Here is a 22,090-nt window from a genome sequence, read left to right on the forward strand (position 1 = left end):
CACTCTGTGAGTTACATCTAGCACTCCCCATCTCACCCAGTCTGAGAATAAGGCAGGGTCTGGAAAGACTCAAAGGAGGAGGTGCAGCTCAAAAAAGATATAGTTGCACTGGAGAAAGTGCAGAGAAGGGTATCCAAAATGATAAAGGGCACGGGATGGCTCCCCTATGAGGAAAGGCTAAGGAAGTTAGGGTTGTTCAGTTTGGAGAAGAGACGACTGAGGGGGGATATGATAGAGGTCTACAAAAAGGACTTGAACAAGTTAATGTAAATTGGTTATTTACTCTCTCAGATAATAGAAGGACTATGGGGCACTCCATGAAGTTAGCAAGTAGCTCATTTAAAACAAATCGAAGACAATTATTTTTCATTCAGTGCTTAGTTAAGCTCTGGAATTCATTGTCAGAGGATGTGGTTACAGCAGTTAGTATAACTGTGTTTAAAAAAGTTTTGGATAAATTCCTAGGAAAAATCCATAAACTATTAATAAGCAATAGTAGCTTGAGATTTAATGTTTGGGTACTTGCCAGGAACTTGTGACTTGGATTAGCCATTGTTGGAAACAGGATGCTGGGCTTGATGGACCCTTGGTCTGACCCAGTATGGCATATCTTATGTTCTAATGTGCATGGTGCACAAATCAGGGCTCAGCAATTTCTGCCCTGCATGCTGCCAGTTTATTCCCACACTCTGGGGCTCAGGCTGTATCTAAGAAGGAGAGACATGCCTCACTCCACATGTTCTCAGTTTAGTACAGATAGCAGAGCCCAGGTGTTGGCCTGGATCTGAGCATCAGGCAGTGGTGATTTTTCTATGGTGACCCGGTTCAGGTCTGATGGCACACCAGTTGAGAAACTCTGGTGTAAAAGAGTAGTGGGCTAACTAAACCCTATAGGAATACTTAATATAGAATAAATAGGGAGATGAGGATGGGAACAGTTGGCTGAGTGATGGGGTAGATTGCAGTGAGATAATGGAGTTTATGGAGACAGGTGGAATGACGACTTAAGAAAGCCTGCTTAGAGCAAGGGGGTAACTTTTCCTTACCCAATATATTTCCTATTGTTAAAAGAATCTGTAGAATAAAAAAAACGTTGTAATTGACCTGAAGTTTGGTGGAGTATTATGAATGTCTACATTGTGACAGACTTAAATTATATTTATTTAATTGCCAATCAAATTAAATCCCTAGTTATTCCTGTAAGTAAAGCTAGAAAATAACATTAACGTATCCTAATTAGTGTATCTTTAGCTATGGGGCGTTCCTAATAAGTGGGATCTTATCTTATCTTAGAGGTACAGTAATGAGGGATAATATCTGAAACAAGCTCCTGCTTGAAATCTTCACTTTTGTAAAGATTTTTAGTTACTGCTCTTTGCATTAAAAAAAAGACAATTTTTATCTAGATGGCACTACTAAAATATCTAAAAAAAACGACTAACATGGTCGTCTTTAGTTCAAAGAGAATATCTGTCAATATTTACAAGTCACTATGAGAGAGGGAAATTGATATCTTAATGCCCCACGTGAAAAGCAGGAATGCAAAAAATAATCCATAGTAAAAGTCGCTTAGATCCTGAAAACTCACTGTTCAGTTGAAAAGGATTTTGGATTTTCTAATTGGCATTATTCTCCAATTTAATACTAATAGATTTTAAATCCACCAACAATCTAAACACTCTTTTGTTCACAATGTCCATTGTGAGCACAAAAGAACAGCGCAGGTGCTTAATCACAAAATGTGGAGTACAATACTAGAATTTTCCCACTTTGGCTGCATCAAAACAATCCACATATTTTTCAGTTACTGTACAAACATCTCAGCTGCTATCAGCTGGGAATATACCCCACTCACTACTAAATCCACACCTCCATTTAGCAGGTAGGAAATCGCCCGAATAATATATATTTCTCTATGTATTCATTATCACCTGAGTGATATATTTCATGCAATATTTACAGATAATATTGGAGAAAATGTTCATGAGTAAATCTTTTTCGCTCGTTTCTTTGTGTTAAAAGCAGATTTTCAGATGTAACTACTTAAAATGGAAGTAAATAGTACATGCCAGTGAACGCAGAAAAATGAAACGTAACGATAGTTCAAGAGACTAGTTTTAACTTGGTTGTCAGAGTAGCAACTGTTTGCATTTAGAGAAATCAATTGTTTCTTTACCATGGGCAATCTTTTGTTTGTTTAATGTTAAGAGGGTGTGGGCAGAGACAAAGATTTAAAAGCGAAGTAATATGTTTTTCAGTGCAAGAAAACACTATCCTTGTATCAGAAATATAAGGGATTGCTAAAAATACCCTTGGGATTGGCCACCTATGTTGAAATAAATGGAATATTCTAATAACAGAAATTAATTGAATGAACGAGTGGACATTTTGAAATGACCTTATATTAGAAATTCTATGAGGACTACTTTAAGACTTTGAATACTAATCATAAACTAAACACTCTTTTGCTCTTATCGAAAGAGCTCTCTGCAACCCATTTCTTTTAGTTTCATTTTTTAAAGTTAGCATTCATTAAAGTTACATCACTTAATTGTACTTATTGCAAACTAGGACACCTTGTGTATCATCAAAGTTAGGAGTCAAAATTTAAGAATAGATACATCAAAAGTAAGCTGTTTCTTTAGGAAATAGCAATGCAATTCAAAAGCCTTATCTCCTCTCCTCATTGTGCTTCTTAGCATAATTTCTCTCGCGTTATATAAAAGCAGGTGTGACTGGAAACAACATTTTCGCTTGAGGTGTACTAGCATTTAGGTTTTGGAATAAACCGCTGCCATTCTAAGTCTCGAACGCTTTTCTGTTTGTAGAAAATAAAATAGGAACCCCCTTATTGACGCCACAGCCTTAGAAACCTTCCTAGCGGAGTATCAGAAAATCTGGCCAGCAGTCCTCTCATCCTCCTCCACTGTGCCTCTATTCCGCTACCCTCCAATTCAGAGCACCAACCATCGGTACATATCGGAGGATACATTAAAATAACCGTAAAGTGTGATGAGGAATAACAAACTGAAAGCTGGTGGGTTGAAATGTGATCCCGAACTGAAGGAATTAAGGACTGGCTCTCTCCACTGCACCCTTTCATGGAAATGATGTTAGATTATATAAACTCCTGTACTACTACTACTACTACTACTTTTGCTTTTGAAATGCTTCCATAACTGTGACGTCATAGTTCTTCATTTCAGCTTCTCCCTCCTAAACTCTCTGCTTGGGTCTCAGTGTAGGGTAGGGAGCGGAATCAAGTGACTGTCACACCCCATCCTTCAGGAGGTCCACAAAGCAAACCGCTCTCGAACCTGACTCCCCAGGCCTTCTAGTACCTTGGCAGGGTGAAAGGATGCTTAACACCCTGCCTGCTTTTTGTGAGCTTAGCATACTGAACTTCTGGAAAATATAGTGAGATAATGTACCGAATGACCCAGTTTATAGAATGATAAACTAAACCTGACCTCCTCCGCCGGAGGAGGAAATCGAGAAAAAAAACCCCCCCCCCACAAGGAGCGAAGGTGTTTGAATCGGCGCTTTATGGTTGTCTCCCTTTGGATTGAAGTTGATGAGTTTTAAAATACTTTACCTTCTTGGAAGGAGGCTAAACAATACCGCACCTTCAAAATGAATCACCAGAGAGCAAAGACGGGACAGGGCTAACTGCAGGCAGGCAGGTGAAGTGCGACCTAACGGGAGGTGACGGCCTTTCCCTGCATGCCTAGGTCTGGGCAGTAAAAGCTGACACAACCTTCCAAGAGTCATTACAGTATTGCTTCCAGGAAATATCCAAGACAAAGCATTCAGAAAAGTTGCTAATTCAAGTCTATAAGAAAAGTTTGGGTTTTTTTTATCTAAGGGAACTTGATAAAATGAAAGATAATTAGAATTTCAACTGAACTATAGCGTTATTTGCAGCCCCTTAGGCAGCACCACATCGTTTCTGACTGGAATATGAACGTTTAGAAACCATGGGAAGAGAGTGTATAAAACAGATAGTTTGTTTTTCCTTCACCTTTCTGATTATGACTGTGTAAAAGTGAAATGCAGCCCTAAAAGAGAACTAGGTGCAAATGAATGCAATCAGACTGCTTTTCCCCACTGTGGAATACATAGTGTGCTCTTTGAGTTAGCAACCAAAGGTCCGGATCTTCAAGAAAGCCAACGTGTAAAGGCTGATATTTGGAGGAGAAATGAGATGACTCTTTCACTGACTCCTCGAAATCCTGCATTGCATGGATAGGGGGGGGGGGGGGGGGAGAAGAATTATTTTTTTTTTCACTGAATGATTGTTTCAACTCTGGGTAAAAGACTTACAGTCAGGAAAACTATAACCAGAAAAAGCGCACAGCACAGGTGGTTGGGGGCCAACGGGGAAACGCTATTGACAAAAAGGTGAGGGGAGACTGTAAACCTTTTCCCCTTTCCGAACATTTTCATCTGCAAAGGCAGTCTGGGCAGTCGGGTATTTTTTCTCGGCCCGGCACGAAATCTGGAATCTTTGGAGGCTGGGATACCTGCAAAGACTTCAGATTTGCGAGTGGCGATGGCTGAAGACACCTTGGCTACCCACACGAAGCCTCCGTCGCACCTTTCCGCTTCGCTTTTCCGATGCAAGTCTCCAGCAAATTAAAAACCACGGGGTAACTCCCCAGGCCAAACAACTGTATCCGATCTAAGATCGTTTAACACGAGTCCTGGCAAATCTGCTTTCCGCAGAAACAAGGACAGAACTGCAGCCTCCTCTTTCCGATCCCGGATCGTCCCGTCAGACTCCCTGGCAGATGTGAGACAGAAGTGAAATGCAGGGCACTATAATAATAACAACCGGGCTGGCTCTCTGCGCTCGGCTATCGACGGAGCCTTGGGCTGCCTGATGAAAAACAAAACCAATCCATAGAAGGGTTGACGTTACCTTTCAGCGTCGGGTCCCTGATGTCTCCGCGGTACAGAAAAGAGATGATGTCAAGGCTCTCCTGGCAGCGCCCTCCTCCCCGTCCACCATGTGACACTCGAATTCATAATGGTGGTGAGCAGCGCCGGCAGAGCACAGCACAAGTTAGTGAACCCGATGTCTGACGCTCCCCGCCTCGGCCGGGGAAAGAAGGCGAGAAGCAGCAGCAGCAGCATGTGCCCCTCCCCCCCGCCCGCCGGCCCCCCAGCGCTGGGCGTCTGCAGCTCGGCCCGGCCCGGGGGGCCCTGCTCCGGCGCGCAGCTCACGGCCGCCCGCCTCAGGCTGGTGGGCGACCAGCTGCAGGAGCTGACGCTGCGGCGGCGGCGGAATCGGCTCCGGCGGCTCTCGGGCGGGAGAAGGCTGCGCTCCTACCTGCGCCTGCTCTGCGCCGTGACCCCGATCGCGGCCCTGGCGCTGCTGCTCCGCCGGAGGATCCTGTAAGGGGAGGACGCAGAAGGGGGGGCGGCGGCGGCTTCAGGAGCTGAGAGGCGAGCGCAGGTGAGGCGACGGTCACAGCGGCAGCACCCACCCCTCCTTTCCACCCCCCATATCCCCCATCCGGCCTTCTCTTGGGCAGAATTTCCTCACAGCTGACCACATCTGTTTACATGGGACGCGATTGCAATTTCAAACAATATCGGTCTTGGTTTATGGTAAGACCTTTCTGAGAAGACAAATGCATTCAGATTTAGTTATTTTTGCAGGAAATGTAGTTTTACACTACCACTGATCTTTATTACAATATCTGTATTCTATGTGTCCCATTGTAAAAAAAAAAGTTATAACTGAACCGTAGTAATTACTATAAGCAGTATACTAGTTTGTGTTTCAGTCTCTTCTTTTATACGGTTATAATACTTCAGTTAAGGACCTACAGGTAGTTGAAAAGCTACTTAGTTTTCTTAGAAGATCAATCTGCCTAAATTTTGGGCTTGATTCCTCCCTGTGTGGGTTTGCTTATAGAGCTTGCATTCTTTTTTATTTTGGTGTTACTGTATTGCAATGTGTATATTTTAGTGCTTTTGTGGAACTTATACAGATTTTATTTTTGATACACATTCTCTTACTCTGGAAGTCAGCTTTAGTTACTCAGCTGTTGCAGCTGAAGTCATGCCTGAGGCTGAAGTATGGGTATGGGCAGGGAATATTTTAAGATCCCCATTGTGCAGTAGCTGGAGTGATTCCAGCTATTTACTGTGAGTTTAATTAGTTACACTTGAACAGGTAAGAAGCTGAAGCTAGACCTGGGCAGGTAAAAAAAAAAAATCAGGTGTGCCTAATTAAGCTCACAGTAGTACCTGAAATGGCTCAACCTGATACACAGGGGGAGCCTTAGAATACTCCCTGGATGTAAGGCCTGCACAGAGCAACAGAATCCTTAATTACTTAGATTCATAATAATAGCAGTAAATTAGTAGATTTATTTAAAAATAAACTTTGAACACATCTCTGCAACAATGTGAAAGAAATCAGGATGGCTGTGGGACAATGGATTGATTGGAATTTCAGGCGAGGGGTAGTTAAATGAAACTAAGATTGTATTTGCATCAGCCAGGTATATGGCATGCATATACAAATTGTGTGGCTGATGCTGAAGGAACTAAGTGTGGCACACAACAACATTTAATAACTCTTTTAGTTCTGCAAATGTTGCCACTAAAAGGGAATACTGAAAAGGAAATTGGGAGAAAAGGAATAATTCTAAAGATTTTTTTTTTCCTTATGTTAACAGCTTTTTTAAAGATACATTTGTTGTTTTAAAGTGCTTATAGAGAGGTGATGTAAATCAGAAGGATGCTACTGAGGTTTACATTCCTAGCAATCAAGACAGAGGAGGCACTCTATCCCTGAGTGTAAACTACTACAGGGATATATAGAGAGAGATATTTAGATACAATATGGCAAGAGGGAGAATGTGTTTGTCCCTGGTATGGCTACACCAGTGGTCTGAGAAAAGATTGGACAAAATAAAAACACTTTTAAAATATATTCTCAGAGAAGTAAAATGAGAGGGAAAAGACAATTTGCAATCTATGACAATTTCAGAGATTTTGGAGAATTTTAAACCCTCAAAATTTTGTAAAAACCTAAAAAGGGATGGAGGAATTTTGAGATGTTCTCATTTTTTTGTTACTTCTTCTTATCTGGAACCTAGAAGTGTTTAGATTTAATTTTAGATTGACATTTTGAAGTTTAACTTGCAAACAGAAAGGGGTAGAGGTATGGAACTGTAATGCTGCTGGTAGACAGGAGCACTAGAATTTCATAAATGGATTTCTGAAATTGTTAGATTTCAATGTAAGCTTTTTCCAAGAGGGAAACAAGAATTGGGCCATGGCATATAGCCAATGGAGGGTAGCGAGAGGGACATGATCCTCCTGGATCACATGCATATGATCAGCTTATATGTTGGTATGGAAGTGTCCTTGCCAGGTTATCTATAAATTGTAAAGTCTGTAAACTAAGTTATAGAATTCAACTTTTTGAGGCTAAATAATCTTATTTATTTATTTATTTTTAATTTCTTATATACCGGTGATCCTGTATACAATACATATCGCACCTGTTTACATGGAACTAAACAATCACCTCATGGGTGAAATACATGTAACTGTTAGTCATGAATTCTGAAGTCTTTGACTAGGAGTTCAGTTATGGAATTCAACATTTAAAAGCCAAAGAATTGTAGGTATCCATATTTGAAAATATTATTGCATTTTATTCCCTTATCCCTCACCCCAAAAATAATGATTCTTTGAAAGCATTTTTACTTTGGAAGCTTTTGTTGTAAGTTAAAAAAAACAAAAACCCTCCAAATAACTTAACTGAAGCCCCATCTGCGAGTGCTGAAGAAATAGTGACTGGATGAGGGTCTTTGTAGACTGTTTGAATAGTCTGTGACTACAGAAAGTAAAGTGTGCTTCCTGTGTGCAACATGCCAACTGCATGCTTTAAAGGTGTAGAACATGCAGGTGCCATGGAGGCAACAAATAGTCATTTATGGTGCGGATGGGTCTGTGATTGCTGGAGGAGTTTGTTGTTGTTAGATTCCCCATGGAACATGCAAACAGGCTACAGATGTGCAGTATGAAGGCTGCATGCCTTTAAAGTGTGCGATACCATGCTTTAGGTGGGCTTTTTAATTGGAAACAGATCTGTTAGAGCTGGACAGCTCCATCTCTGTTAGAAGAGCTTGTGGCTCTTGGAGGGATCCATGGCTTCTGGAAAAGGATCTATACAGCAGTGAAACATGGTAAGATACACTGTGGCAAGATCTAAAGAAAGAGGGGTAGTGGGCCACAGAGTTTCAGGTATAGTTCTAACATTAGTATATTGCTTTAATTTAGTTAACCAAGCTGTTGAATTATTTTTTCCTCAAACTGCCTCATAATGACCCTTCTCTGTTGCCTTGTTAGTCAACTTTTTATTTCATAGATACTTGCAACTTCTTTCTGACTACATTTTTTAGTTTTGTAAATGTTCCTTAAAAAAACACTTAGTGTATTTTAAAATGTTCATAACTTTGTATTATAAAATGTTGAAATGGAACAGTTGGCAACAAAATTCTGTTTGCGATATACCAGCACCTTTTTTATAGTCCCAACATGTTCCTTTCTAGAGGTAATTTCTGTTAAAAGAACATGCCCTTTACTAGGACATTTTGTATCTGGTCTTTTGGGGTCATTATACAGACCTCTGCCAGAATAAAGACAATTCGGGTGAGTTGTCAAATATCACTGAAGAATTTGGGAGAGAGTCTGATATGTCATATGGCTAAAAAGTTATCATTTTAAATAGAGACATACAGAGAGTGGCAACAGATAAACATTGGTTTGGCAATCTAGCTTCCTTACTATTCCAACCTGTAGCAATACTGCTTTTTCCCCACCAAAAAATTGATTGATTCCAAATCTGACCCTGTATCAGGTTTTATCCTTTAATAGTATTTGTATGAGCTTCAGTTGTTACCCCGAACTGCCTTTTGTAGAGAACATTTTGTAAAACAATTTCTATAATGACCTCTCATAAATAGAATAAATTAAAAAAATAACATACACTGCCAGAACCTAGGGAGTTGGATATGCTCATCTCTCTGCATGTAACATGGTCACAGAATATTCTTTCAAGTGCGGTCTTCCTAATAGCCATACACTAATAGCAAACTCAGATTCACAGTATATGTGTGCGCTGTTGTAGGACTCCTGCCTTTGCTGAGGTAAGATTGAGGTATCACATGAAAGTATAGAACAAGTAGATTTGTGGACAAATAGTTTTCCCAAAATTGTCATGGAAACAAAAAATGAAGATACATTAAATAAGGACTGTTAACTGTCCAGGAGAGAAAGTCAATCCAACCTAGGTACCCTGAGGTGGGGGGGGGGGGGGGGGGGGGGGAGAGAGATCTAAGCTGAGAATTCCAAGGTCCTAAGAGAAGAAAGAGATTTGACCTGGGTGCTTTGAGTTCCCAGAGAGGGACAAGACATAGGAGTGAGAGATCCTGAGGTCCTGATAGGGGACAATGACCTGAAACTGGTGTCCCCCTGACATCCAAAGTAGTTGACCTGAGGTTCAGTTACAGGGAAAGATCTGAGCTCTTTATGTGGTGGGGCTACGTCTGTCTGGACTATGGAAGCAGCAGCTACACTAAGGATTCAGAGGACATTACAGAACCCTTAGATCCCACTGATATCCAGGTTCTTTGTAGATTTAGGGCTGTTTCTTAAACTATAAATGAATTTAATTACATATTTCTATTGCCTCTACAGTCCTAAAACTCTATCAAAGTAGATTACAAATTCAGTAAAAACACCATACACAATATACAGTGGAAATAAACCTCCAATTAACATTCCAAAATGTTTCGCTTTGCCTTGCTTTAAATCTGCAGGCTTGGAAATGCTTTCAGTAGTTATCTGTGTAATTGTTTCTGTTACTTGCTCTATTATTTTACTTTCAGTAGGCTCCCTGCCCCATGCTATCTCTTGGATCAAAGGTGGCTAAAGGACATTTTGCTTTAATCTGATTTTCCCAGGCAACATATGTAAATCAATAAAAAAAACCCAAAACCAACAGTTTACTACTTGGAGTGAGGCTAGAGAAATGGACTGGATAAGACTCAATTTATAATGCACCAGCGAAAAGTTCCCAGTGTTGCTCAGGTAGTCTGGTCTATAACAGCCTGTGTGAGTGAGTGTGGATACATTTGCTTATCTGAATGGGGAGCCTGTGTGTGTTTGGAGGAGCCTGTGTGTGGCTGTACCTTTGCCTGTATATGTGGCGGTTGAAAAACAAGGTACATATATTGGGTCTTGAAACCAGCACATGTTGTTTTCCAGGAAAAATATGTATATTTGTAATTTCCCTTTTGAAAATTAAGCATGAGGTTGGCAGGGACAAAGGATCCTCGGACTTGGCACTCTCACCAGTATGCACAAGAGTGAAACTTGTAGTGTGGAAACAACTTGGTCTTACGCACATCCCCTAAAGCCAGGACAGTCCAAGTATGACAAATCGGCATGCCATAGAGGACCTGATTCTCTTCCAATTAAAGTGCCACTGAGGGAACTACATTTTCTTTTTAATACTCCAAAATCCTTTTCCTGGGCAATATCTCTTAATATCGAACCTAGCATTCTATACATATAGTTGGGATTATTTTTCCCTATGTGCATCACTGCACTTGTCCACATTAAATTTCATCTGCCATTAAGGTGTCCAGTTCCCTAGTCTCAAAAGGTCCTCCTGTAATTTCTTCACAACCAGCTTGTATTTTTATTGCTTTGAATAATTTTATATCATCTGCAATTTGACCGCCTCGCTTTTTCCCCTTGTTTCTAGATAGTACTGGATTTAAGTTTGGTGCATCCATAGGAAATGGAGGGAGGAGGAAGGTTGGTCCTTCCTCTCTCCAGAGGACAACCCCCCCCCCCGTCCTACTTGTACCTGCTCAAATCTTCCCCTCTCAGGGTGACTACCCCCCTCCCTCCCTCACCACTTAGTCTGTACCAGCCCCACACAAGCAGCAACCGGAGAAATTCAGTATGGGGCTTTCTGCAGCTATTGTGCACTCACAAGCCCTGAAGAATCCCAACTCCTCCTCTCTATTACCATAGTGTTATGCCTGTTGGTCGCAGATGACTGTGACCTCTCATGCTCACCTCTTTTTTTTTCCCCACTTCATCAAGTCTGGGAAGAATGGCAGTCACTGCCAGTCCCCGCCGACCTCTCCGGCATTCCCAGGACAGCGTGGACGCTGCCGACCGCCATCTTGGACCCGGAATTACCTAGGTGCGTGCACGCAAGGGCCTCCTTTGAACATGTCATGGCGGGAACCTCGGGGGTGTCCCCTCCAGATGACATCAACCCGCTAGTGTATTTAATCTGACCAGCCCTTGCCTTCCTTGAGTTAGCAAGGAGTTCCATCTTGCTGAATCCTCCACATTCAAGGACTTCCTGTTCCTGACTTGGTCTTGACATCTGGACGCTCTGAGTAACCGCTCCTCGGGAGCTCCCCTGCGTTCCCGGCTATCCACGCCTCAGAGGGCCTACCTGCCTGACTGCTACTAGACCTGCTTCTCTGGTCTCTCTCTCGTTCCAGGAACCATCTACTGTGAGTACCTCTACTGACTTCTACTATATGAACTGTATTGTGGATTCCACACGGTGTACCCCGACCCTTGGGCCACTACCACCTTTCTTCAGTAAAAGCCTTTCAGCTTTCCTGCACTACAGAATATCTACACACCAGCTATAGGAGTCACTTCCAGGTTCCGGTATCTCTACCAGTTCTTCAACATCTACTGTCAGACATCCTCCGCATACCCTGCTCTGCGGGCCACTACCGGATCTGTATTCCTGAGGTACCTAAACTCATCAGAGAGGACCCCCGGCGAACCCCACTCCACGGGCCACTACTGGATCTTCTCAGCCGTGGTCTCACTCTGGGTAATTCCCATTGCTCAAGACTGTATTACTCCATCTCCAATTCTGTGGACATTACTTTTCCTTCCTTTATAATAAAGTCTCTAATTCTAGCTGTGTCCCACGCCACTGAGACTGCGCCTGCTGATGGTGAGGCTCATGGGGCTCCTCACTGTGGGTGGAGACACCTCTCATCTTGGCCCAGGGTTCACATTCTTACAAAAAACATAACACAGAGGGGCAGATTTTAAAACCTGCGCGCGGGCGCAGATTTGTTTGCTCAAACCAGCGCGAACAAATCTACACCCGATTTTATAACATGTGCACACAGCCGCGCGCATGTTATAAAATCCAGGGTCTGCACGTGTAAGGGGGTGCACAATTGTGCAACTTGCGCGCGCCGAGCCACGCAGCCTGCCTCCGTTCCCTCCGAGGCCGCTCCGAAATCGGAGCAGCCTCAGAGGAAACTTTCCTTTCACCTCCCCTTACCTTTGTTGAAGTTACACCGGCCGCGGCCGGGCCATGATCCGGGCACAGCGGCAAATGGCCGCTGTGTCTGGAGGCTCAGGCCATGCCTTGCCATGCCCCGCCCCTTTTTGCAAGCCCCAGGCCATGCCTTGCCATGCCCCGCCCCTTTTTGCAAGCCCCAGGCCATACGCACGTCCCGGGGCTTGCGCGCACCGCCGAGCCTATGCAAGATAGGCTCGGCGCGCGCAGGGGCAGCTTTTCGGGGGTTGCGCACGTATCTTATCCGGCTAAATTCTGGCGTTCTAACTTCTGAGATAGCTGGCTAACTCCTTTGGAATGTGGACTTCCAAATAAATAAAGGGCACTGCAAGGCCTGTCAGTGTGCAATAGCTGCAGGAGGACCCGTGCTGAATTTTTCTGGTTGGTGCTGAGGGGCTGGCGCTGCATTACCAGGCCCACATACCAGCAATGCAGCATCAGTGACACTCCAATGTCTACAAAAATCTGGTGCTAGAGGTAGTTGCTATGTTACCTAAGCCTAAATCCAGTTTCTAGGTCATTAATGAATACTGTATGTCAAACAACACTGATCTCAGCTCTGATCCCTAGGTACTCCTCTATTTATCTCTCTTCTTATGGAAAACTGATCATTTCATCCTACTTTGTCTTTCTTATTTTTGACCAGTTTCCAGGCTACATTAGGATACTGCTTCCTATCACATAGAAACAGAAATGACGGCAGAAAAGGACCAGTGGTCCATCCAGTCTGCCCAGCAAGCTTCCTATGGTAGCACGTGCCCGCTGTGTAGGTTACCCCCATGTATCAGTCAGTTTTCCTTGACGTACTTGGCTTATGAACTTGGCCTTAGAAGCACTGCAGTCCTGTTTTTTTTCATTAATATTTGAGCATCAGTACCCCAAACTGTGGAAAAAGTCATGGCTCATGTTGGTTGTCCCTGAATCCAAATCTCTCTTTCCTTTCAGCCCCCCCCCCCTCCTTCGAAGCAGGGAGTGATGTTGCAGTTGCATCAAAATGGATTTTTAATTACCTGAGGAATCTCCCATAAGGGACTTCTGAAAATCCAGTCTTCCCTTTACTGTCATGACACTCGATTAGACAGTAAGCACACCTCTGACCTCTCCCTTTCTACAGTGGTGCTCACTGCTGTACAGTTCACCCCACAATCCTTCCCTACAGGGTCAATTCTCCTGCTTAACAGCACTTTTATCGCTGCTTTCTGGACCTGGACCCGGACCCCTTCTCTTTACAGCCAGACCCGTTTGCTTTGCTTGACATCCCTATCTCTTTGCATGCCTCGTGCCATTTACTGCAGCTTTATAGCCATGCTGCTTCATTTGCAGCTACCGTGAAACAGCCGTGTGCAATCTGGTTGCTTTGCAAATGCCACGCGGCTCCCTATGCAGCCACCCTGTTTTATAAAGGTACGCGATTTCATGTTATAACCTGGCCTCTGGGCTTTTCACTCAGCACATCGTTGCCTTGCTTTCATATTACTCCCCTTTCCCGCCACACCACTTCATTTTAGATGCACGCTTCACGTTTTTTGTCAAGCAATGGGTTTAGTAAGGCTTGGATACATTGCTTTTCCATGTTTTCTAGCTTAAGTGAAAAAGTACAGCAGACAGGGCCCTGCAGTTGTCAGCAGATGAGGAGCATTTGACCCATCCAGTTTGCATAGTTGTCCATTCTCAGTTTCCATCATCTCCTTCCCATGGTTCTCATGCTCCATTTCTCTTAGAGAACAGGTTTTATTCTAAACCTGGAGCTCAGCTCCTTGCATTCTGAACTGTTTTCACTGATGCATGAATAGATAAAACAAAACTATGAGTTTTCTCATTTTAAAGATAACTTTGTGCTTTAGCTGCTATTTTACTCTCCCCCCGGCAACCTCTTTTTGGCTCTGATTGGAACACACTTAGGCTCTCAGACTCCATATTGAGGCTCTGAGAATTTTCTCTGCACTTAAAATGCTCCGATCCCACTGGGTTTCTCCCATCGAGGAAAAACAGAGGTTTCTATTCTCTGAACATGGTTGTTTTTTTAAATTTCTTTTGTGCTCCTGAGCTTTAACTCCTAGTGGACTTACTTAAAAGGACAGTTTATAGACACTGCAGTCTCAGAAGAGCGGCTCACCGCAGGCTGATTTCAAAGAATCCAATGAGCCAAGAGGATTCTTACCTTTTATCTCTTCAATAATCAAATGTTTATGACCAAGAAGTTACAGCGCTGCCAATGATCCTGCTCCTTGGTTTTCAACTTCCATCACAGTGCATTCTGGTATTTGTAGTCCTGCTTCTTCCATTTGACAGGAGCACTACAGGTACCAAAACAAAAGAGGTTGAGGAAGGGGCAGTCAGGAAGCTTGGGTCTTCCACTTGAAACTGCATCATTTGGCAGCCCTGAAATCCTAGATGGCAAATAGCAGAGCTGTAAATTCCAAGCTGCAGGGACACTGAACGCGCTCTGGTTTTTTAACCAATTTTTTTTTTTCAAACAGCATGAATGTTCTCCTGCTTTTCAATGCACATGCTAAGAGAAGGCAGATTGAAAAGATGGGGTGACTTGTGGCATGGGGTTAGTTGGCCGCTCAAGAACAAAAATTTGAACCAGCTCACAAGCACTGAAATAACTTGTAGCTTCTTGACTTTTGTGGAGACTGCAACAACCTGAACTGTTTCAACAGCAGCACTGCCTCTTTAATCCTGCTGCTAAACGAGCAGAAGCCGTTTCTTGCCTGTCAGTGTATTTGACCTTCGCACTGCATCAAAATAATGCATCAGTGGGTCTAAACTAGCCCAGCAGGTGGGTAGCCCTCCACACATTAAACTTTAGGTGTGTTCAAGGAGACTTTTACCTACTTTTTTCTTTTCAGATTAATGAATATCTGTTTATTCTCTTTCTACTTTTTATTTCGGAACTGCATTTTTGGCAGGTAAATGAAATAAACCTTGTTTATGAGACTGAAATGCTGTCACCTCTATAAGTGAGGGAATCATTTGGTTTCTAGTAGGATTAAATGAAACAGAGAGTAGGATTAAATGGGCAATTTTCTCAGTGGAAGGGAGTGGACAGTGGAGTGCCTCAGGGATCTGTATTGGGACCCTTACTGTTCAATATATTTATAAATGATCTGGAAAGAAATACGACGAGTGAGATAATCAAATTTGCAGATGACACAAAATTGTTCAGAGTAGTTAAATCACAAGCAGATTGTGATAAATTGCAGGAAGACCTTGTGAGACTGGAAAATTGGGCATCCAAATGGCAGATGAAATTTAATGTGGATAAGTGCAAGGTGATGCATATAGGGAAAAATAACCCATGCTATAATTACACAATGTTGGGTTCCATATTAGGTGCTACAACCCAAGAAAGAGTTCTAGGTGTCATAGTGGATAACACATTGAAATCGTCGGTGCAGTGTGCTGCGGCAGTCAAAAAAGCAAACAGAATGTTGGGAATTATTAGAAAAGGAATGGTGAATAAAACGGAAAATGTCATAATGCCTCTGTATCGCTCCATGGTGAGAACGCACCTTGAATACTGTGTTCAATTCTGGTCGCCGCATCTCAAAAAAGATATAATTGCGATGGAGAAGGTACAGAGAAGGGCTACCAAAATGATAAGGGGAATGGAACAACTCCCCTATGAGGAAAGACTAAAGAGGTTAGGACTTTTCAGCTTGGAGAAGAGACGACTGAGGGGGGATATGATAGAGGTGTTTAAAATCATGAGAGGTCTAGAACGGGTAGATGTGAATCGGTTATTTACTCTTTCGGATAGTAGAAAGACTAGGGGGCACTCCATGAAGTTAGCATGGGGCACATTTAAAACTAATCGGAGAAAGTTCTTTTTTTACTCAACGCACAATTAAACTCTGGAATTTGTTGCCAGAGAATGTGGTTAGTGCAGTTAGTATAGCTGTGTTTAAAAAAGGATTGGACAAGTTCTTGGAGGAGAAGTCCATTACCTGCTATTAAGTTCACTTAGAGAATAGCCACTGCCATTAGCAATGGTTACATGGAATAGACTTAGTTTTTGGGTACTTGCCAGGTTCTTATGGCCTGGATTGGCCACTGTTGGAAACAGGATGCTGGGCTTGATGGACCCTTGGTCTGACCCAGTATGGCATTTTCTTATGTTCTTATGTTCTTACCCTTAGATATTCAATATGAACGGAACTAACTACCTGAAATGTAAGAAACTGGTTTAAGTCCTGTGATTAGGCTGTTTGTTTCAATGGTTTTTACTATCTAGGGATGTGAATCGGGCTTCGGACGATTTGAAAATATCGTCGATATTTTCAAAATCATCAGAAATCGGGGGCTCCCCCGAAACGATAGGAAAACCCCACGATATTGATCGTGGGGTTCTCTTATCATTTTGGGGGAGGGTGGGAAAAATGGCACACAAAAATAACCCCTAAACCCACCCCGACCCTTTAAAACTAATCCCTTTGCTTCCCCCCCCCCCCCCAAAAAAACATTTTACAGGTACCTGGTGGTCCAGTGGGGGTCCCGGGAGCGATCTCCTGCTCCCGGGCCGTCAGCTGCCACTAATCAAAATGGCGCCGATGGCCCTTTGCCCTTACCATGTGACAGGGTATCCGTGCCATTTGCCGGCCCCTGTCACATGGAGGGAGCACTGGATGGCCGGCGCCATCTTTAAAAATGGCGCGGGCCATCTAGTGCTCCTACCAAGTGACCTTAACTCCAGAAGCTTAGCTTCTGGAGTTAAGGGCAGATTGATGGGAACCGCCCCCTCTCCTCAGCCTCCTTGGATTGGTGGTAGAAGGCAAAAGCATGCTCTGCCCTTTTCCTCCTCAGGGAAGACAGGAAGGGAGTAGCACTGCATGTTCTCCTCACTCACCCCTTCACTGCCCCTCTTTCACTCTTTTCCTGACCTAATCACTGCGCTCTCTGCCCTCCAACCTTCCCTCCCCCCCCCTCACACACACAGAACAGGAGAGAAAGCAGAAACAAGAAACGGGGGAGAGAGGTAGGGGGAAGGGGAGCTGGATTAGGAATCAGACTTTGCTCTGTCTACTTCATGTTCACCTTCTCCTCTCCTCTTCCTTGCATGCTGTCTGGATGGGAGAGACCAGAACATCACTGTAGCTCAGCCTCTTAAGCCTGAAAAGAAGTGCTGGAATTCCAGGCAAACTGCAAGAAAGAACCACTGAGCCTCTGTGATATAAACCACAGGCATTTATATGATCTTTTGGGGGTGGGATGTGCTAAATGTGGGACTATCCTATCCAATCTCAACAAATAGCATAACATTTCTTATCATTACCAACAATATGAACCATGAGGTAAGTGAAATGCCGATTCTGTTTATCTTTAGTGTATAGCATTATTGACTTTCATTACCCTCAATGGATTACTGCTTCCTAAGGGAGAAGTGAGTCACTTTGCGTGTCAGATGTGTAAAAGGTAATAGCCTTTTCTCATCTGTTACATAACGTAAATATTACAAGTAGGTGCACCTGCTATTCAAACTGAAGAGGTAGGGGAAGGGAGATGAACTATATCAGTCAAGGAGTCATGATCTAATGGTTAAAACAGGGAGTGGAGGCCAAGAACTCGGACGTTTTACCACATATATTCTATAGAATCTGAAGAAAGTAATTTGCCTCCCCATGATTCTGCTCACCCAGTTGTAATCAGTTATTAATGTTTATCTGAAATGTGGTAAAACATTTTTAGGTTCACCCAACAATAAATACAGATTCTAATTCAACTAACAAAACACTTTACATCGTTCACTACTTATTGCTCTCTCCACTAACATTATCTCTGGTAAACAGGGACACACTGTTGAGGACGTTTGTTTTTTGGTTTTTGTTTTTTTGTGCTACAATGAGTCATTAGTAAATGTGGAGGTAACATCAATAGCCTTCTCTTGTGTAGAGAACAGCTAAATACGGCTTTCCATTTGATTTGAATGAGAAGGTGCAATGGTCTGTGTTTTTGTGATTGTAGCATTTTGATTGGTGCTGTATTTGAATGGATTCTCCCCACTAACCATCCCACACTAAACCAGCTGACACTGAAACCCCAGGAATTAATGGTAACAGAACTGAGTGTCTGTTTCATCATTATATACTAAGTCCCTTGGTTCTCTGATTTCCTCTCATAACTTTCAATACCATTTTTATGGCGACTCCCCCCATATTTACTTTTCTACACCAGGGATCCAGTCCCAGAGATCGGCCTGCTTGTCTGACATTGCTGCCTGGATGTCCCACTGCCACCTTAAACTCAATATGACCATGTTGCGCTTGCCGGCCAGGGAGCCCCACGGCTGGCCTCACAACCCTGGACCCTCTCTTGGCATAGAGGACCTGCCGCCCTTCCTTCTCTTTGTGGCCCAGAGTCACAGACTTCCAGTTCCCACCAGCATTTCCTTAGGTGCGCACCTCTCTGCTTTATTTAAAGGGCCCACAGCAGGAAATGCCCCATGGCCCTCACAGATGACATCATCACTCAGGGACTATAAGGCCGGTTCCTGCCTTCAGTCCTTGCCTCAGCAACAGGCCGAACTCCTAGAGAGTAGTTGGTTGCCTGACTCCATGCTCCTGACTTCTGGCCTTTGTCTTGTCTTCCCATGGATTGCTTCTTGGCCTTGGCCTTCCTCTGGACTTTGTTTGATTGCCACCTGCTTCAACCCTTGGTACGTCTTCTGGATTCCTCTGTTAGCTGCCTGCCCCGACCCTTGGAACATCTTGACTCTGTTTCCACCTGCCATCCATCGTAGGATTCCTAGTCATCAGAGACCTACACCTAAGTCCATCCGGCCCCGACACCCAAGGGTTCAACCTGCGGAGAATGAGGGCTAGTATTGGTGAAGATTCTGGTGGGTCTCTGCACCAGCTGGTTCTGCCTGCCAACAATGAGGACCTGCATAGCTTCCCCCTACAGGTGGCATGGACCTTGTCTCGGTCCAAGGGTCCTCAGTTACAACAGACCAAACTCAACTCCTCATCTTTGCCCACAAGCTCACCTCCCCTCTTCCTCCTTTCTTTGTTTCTGTGGATAACAGTCATCAACCTGGTCCCCCCAATCCATAATCTAGAAGTCATCTTTGACTCCTTTCTCTCCTTCTCTATGCATATCCAAACTCTGCTAAAATGTGCCATTTCTTTCTTTATAACATTGCCAAAATTCATCCCTTCCTTTCTGAATACAGTACCAGAACCCTTATCCACTCTTTTATCTTTTCCCACTTAGACTATTGCAGCCTGCTCCTCACAGGTCTCCCAGCAAGCTATCTCTCCCCACTGCAATCTCCCCTAAATTCAGCAGTGCGACTTATCTTTTGCCACTCACATAACCCCTCTTATAAAGTCACTGCATTGGCTCCTTATCCACTCCCGCATACAATTCAAGCTCCTCTTTCTCACCTACAAATGCCTTCACTCTGCAGCTCCTCACTACCTCTCCTCTCTTATCTCTCTCTATAATCCTTCTCGTGCACGCCGCTCATCAGATAAATCACTTCTATCTGTGCCCTTCTCCTCTACCACCAATCCCCGTCTCCATGCTTTCCTCCTGGCTGTGCCGTGTGCTTGGAATAGTCTTCCTGAACTTGTGCGTCATGCTCCCTCTCTCGCTGTATTTAAATCCCTACTAAAGATCCACATTTTAAAACCACTTTTAAATCTTAGAATTAATTGTCTGTCTGTTTTTTGCCTCATTAACTTTCTTTTCTTTTTTAACCATTGTCTTGCTTTATGAAATGCTCCCTCTTATATTTATCTTATTAGATTGTAAACTCTATTGAGGAGAGGCTGTCGTTTTTTTTTGTCTGTTGGTACAGTGCTGCGTATATCGTGTAGCACCATAGAAATGCTTAGGAGTAGTAGCAGTACTACTTCAGATGTGCCCAGCCTTGGAGCTTATGCAAAATGTCTAAACTGTGTCCTGAGAATCACTTAAACCCCCCCTCTCTCCACACACACAAATAACCTTACTGGGACCACCTGCAGCCTCTATTCTGTACTGCAAGGTCTCTACTTCTCCCTAGCTCCCCTTTTGGTTTAGCAAACTGGATAACATTTCAAAATGAAAATACTCTCCCCCTTGCCCCTGTTATTGAAGCTGACAGCTAATGCTTGGATGCCTTGATGGGATCCCTGTTAAAATTATAATTGACTTGACAAGTTTTTCAATGCGCTTCCTTTGGCACTTTCTAAGTTCCCATTTGCAGATTTCTTGATGATACCTTGATGGGTCCCTCATTTAAATGTTGTCACAAGTCTTTTAAGGGGTTTGGAGATGCCGCTTGTTTTGGATATACTATTTTTCTTCACACTGATTGATTGATTGGCTTGGGCTTCTGTCCCTCCCGACACAGCCGGAGTGGCAAAACATGATCTGAGTTGGGGTACCGAAATCAGCTCTTGATACTATTAATAAAAATGAAATTACCTGGCAATCTTGTCTAATTGACTGAATCCTCTTGTTATCTTGTGGATTCTAATGTGCTTAGTGCTACACCATTTCCATTTGGACAAAATGAAAATACTGACATTCACTTTAATATGACATACAAGAGGTACACTTTCTCTGTATTGCAGACAATTATGTTTTTAAACCTGCAGCTTTATCTCAGTAATTTAAATAATGCGTTGATATGATTAATACAGGAGTATGAAATCCATAAGTGGTCTCCTTTTAAGCCTCTTGTCTTCAAGATTTGCTTTTGCTGAAGTTTGTACAATACCTGCCATGTTCACTAATGGACAGATTCATTACATATTTACTCTCACTTCCTTCCGCCTGCCCTCTCCCCCTCACCCTGTGCATAGAGCTGATAGAATTTCCTGTTTCTTTTCCCCTAAATTTTGCATTCCTTTTTCAGGTGAGAAGAAAGCTTCAGTCCTTGCAGAGTGTGAGAAGCTGCTGCAAGGTAGAAAGATGGGACCCACGAGTGGAAGCTGACTGAGAGGGCATGAGCAATGACAAGCAAGCCTTGCATTCAATCAATGTCTGCAAGCAAAATGGACACGTGGGTCTCTATCCCTACTCTCAGCATCAGCACATCTTAGGAAATGTATGCATGACTTGTCGGTGACGCAGAAGTATCGCTTTGGTACAGCTGCAAGTTAAGAAATGCAGTCCAGGAAAGGAAAAGAGGAAAATTGGATGTTTTCTGTGTTGTACTGTACACATTTCCTGCAGCATATGGGGACAGGGAAGGGGTGCATGCCAGGTGCTGGGGTGAAAACACCCCTTTAAGCAGCATAAAACCATGAACATCCCTAGAGGTTAAACTGCTACAGCAAAAACAATACCTGCTTCATTTGAAATCTGTGGGGCATTTTGTTTTCTTAACTGGGGGGGAATGTTCAGAAGTCTTTAACACAGAGAATTCTGTGTATGTCTGTATATATTAGGGTCATTCATTTATGTATATAGAGTGGGCTCTATGTCATAAACAATACATGAGCCATTCTTGAATATGGAATTATTTTTAACATTATTCCATTTCCTTTCTCCTCATGGTTGAATGGGGCGCACTGGGATTGACTGGTGAAAGGGAACGTGATGAAGTCTCCTCCCAGACTGGATCCTCCAATGCCTCTTTCAGCCAGCAGGGTTTGCTCATGGAGCATGTGGTCATGTGTACTTTATTTTGGGCTAGAACTTCACTGGCCTCTTGGACTCGAGATCCAAACCAGGTATTTCTGGATCAACTGCCTACTGTTGGATTTT

At 43.3% G+C, this 22,090-nt stretch overlaps 1 long non-coding RNA gene across 2 annotated transcripts; it reads left to right on the plus strand.

The window, feature by feature from the left end:
- Nucleotides 1–4,858: 4,858 nt before the first annotated feature.
- On the plus strand, nt 4,859–21,829 carry LOC115100601. 2 transcript variants are annotated; one of them, XR_003859144.1, is made up of 2 exons: nt 4,859–5,064; nt 21,237–21,829. It is a non-coding gene; the product is annotated as an uncharacterized LOC115100601 (long non-coding RNA). The 2 variants fall into 2 exon arrangements; XR_003859145.1 differs by lacking the exon at nt 4,859–5,064 and adding an exon at nt 5,505–5,613.
- Nucleotides 21,830–22,090: the final 261 nt, after the last annotated feature.

This window comes from Rhinatrema bivittatum, chromosome 11 (genome assembly GCF_901001135.1).
Source record: "Rhinatrema bivittatum chromosome 11, aRhiBiv1.1, whole genome shotgun sequence".
NCBI classification, from domain to species: Eukaryota; Metazoa; Chordata; class Amphibia; order Gymnophiona; family Rhinatrematidae; genus Rhinatrema; species Rhinatrema bivittatum.